The sequence below is a fragment of the Myotis brandtii genome, unplaced genomic scaffold (genome assembly GCF_000412655.1).
Source record: "Myotis brandtii unplaced genomic scaffold, ASM41265v1 scaffold668, whole genome shotgun sequence".
In the NCBI taxonomy this organism is placed as follows: Eukaryota; Metazoa; Chordata; class Mammalia; order Chiroptera; family Vespertilionidae; genus Myotis; species Myotis brandtii.
In genome coordinates this window covers 4,081,881-4,083,970 of record NW_005370597.1, presented here as the reverse complement: position 1 = coordinate 4,083,970, position 2,090 = coordinate 4,081,881, and the positions used below count along the sequence as shown (strand labels likewise).

At 50.0% G+C, this 2,090-nt stretch overlaps 1 protein-coding gene across 1 annotated transcript in view; it reads left to right on the top strand.

Moving 5' to 3' along the window:
* Positions 1-2,090, top strand: part of SPRY4 (sprouty RTK signaling antagonist 4) — a 111,319-nt gene that overhangs the window by 98,717 nt on the left and 10,512 nt on the right.

The following is a 2,090-nucleotide window of genomic DNA, read 5'->3' as shown; positions in this document are numbered from 1 at the left end:
TATATACAATATAATATTATAGCAGAATAAATGAATAAACAAGAAAAAAAATACCCCATCCACCCTCTGCCCTTGACCACCAAGGCTTGGAACAGGTACTGGGATGCCCCTCCCTGGGGCTGAGCCACAGAGCTCAGAACTCACTGCTCCCCCCTTAGGATACCCCTCCAGCTCAGCTGCCCCATCCTCCATGCCCCAGGCCCAGGCTCTGTCCCACTCATTGTCTTCTGGTGAAGGCCCGCACACCCCACTCTGTCCCCAGGAATCCTATTCTAACCAGGCTAGTACATGACAGAGGGGTGCGTGCGTGCGTGCGTGTGTGTGCGTGTGTGTGTGTGTGTGTGTGTGTGTGTGTGTGTGTTGGCAGAGCAGCCAGAAGAATCAGAGTTCACTGGGGTTGCCTACTGTCTGCCAGCCACCCCTCCACTTTCCTCCCATGGAAAGAACAGAGGCAGACCCAAGGTTGATGTGCGGAAGTCCGTGACCCTGGGGAAGCTCTCACGGAGGAGGGACACAGCAGCAGTCACACCTGCTGCTCACCTCCACTCTCACATCTTCCGGAAGGCCACTCCCCACCACCGGGAAGGCGGCTCTGACTGGGGGAGGGGGAGAGAGAGAGGGAACACTTCCCATCCCAGCGGGCAATTCCAACATTAACGCACTGCGGACCCAACAGCAAGCCGACTGCACGGTTAAGAAAATCAGTGGAGTGCATGCAATTAATTAAAGGACGTGTCTCAAGGCAGACTAAATACGAAAAATGAGGAACCGGAGTCCCTTCATGATCGGAAGGGGGAACTTCCCGATTTGATTGCAGAAAGCAATTTACTTCAATTAGCAGTGACATAAACAGGGTGATTGCTTAATAGGAGGACTAACTCTCTAAAAAATAAACAGCCTGGATTGCATCCCTAACCATTATGCTCGCAGAAGGGGACTGCTTTTCCCAAGACAGGTTTGATTAACCCTTTCGGAGCCACCCCACTCCCAAGGGGAGAGCTTCAAATCTCCTGCAAGGTCTCCCCACGGTGGTCCTAACATTTGTTGTGCATTTAATAAGTGTTCACCAATTTGCTTGTCGCTTTCATGTCTGTCATTTCCCCTCAGTAATCCTGGGAGAGATGTTTTATTGTGCCCATTTTGACAGATGGAGGAAATGAAGCTCAGGAAGTTTGGAAGTTCTATGGGGGGTGATCTTTTCAAATGCAAATCCAATCATGGCATTCCCCTGCTCAACTTAAAACCCACCCACGGCTTCCAAACTCTCTGTCTTGGCCTCGAAAGCCCTGCCAGGCCTGTCTCCTGCCTCCCTCTCCCACCTCCACTCAAACCACTTTCCCACATGCTCACTGCATTTGCAGTCTGCGGCCATGGCCTGTTCCTCGGACATATTAAGATCATTCCCACCTCGCCCTAGCCAGTTTGGCTCAGTGGATAGATCATTGGCCTGTGGACTGAACAGTTCCAGTTTTGATTTCAGTGAAGGGCACATACCTAGGTTGTGGGCTCCATCCCCGGTAGGGGCATGCAGGAATCAGCCAATCAATGATTCTCTCTCATCATTGCTATTTCCATCTCTCTCTCCCTCTCCCTTCCTCTCTGAAATCAATTTAAAAAAAAAAAAAAAAAGATCATTCCACCTCAAAGCCTTTGCACTTGCTGTTCCCTCTGCCTGGAATGCTGTTCCTCCATTTCTGGTAGAACTGACTTCTTAACTCCAGATCTCAGGTCAAATATTGCCTCCTCATAGAGGCCTGCTCTCTCTGCCCCATCTTTCCTCACCCCTTTTGGCTTTTGACCTAACACTTACCTTGTTTGTTCTCCTCTCCCTCCAAGTTCCATGAGAGCACAGATTCTGGCTTCTGTCTGTCTTATTCACTGCACAGGGTCAAGCACACAGTAGGTAGACAGAAAATATTTGCTTACTAAAGGAAGTATTATCCCTCCTTTTATATAGATGAGGAAACTGAGGTTCAGAGAAGTTAAGTCACTTTACAAGGTCAAACCGCCAGTAAACGGCAGAGCTGGGGTTCACACAGCTTCCTCGGTGTAGCCACACTACACAGCCCTCCATCCGTCCCCACCCCCAC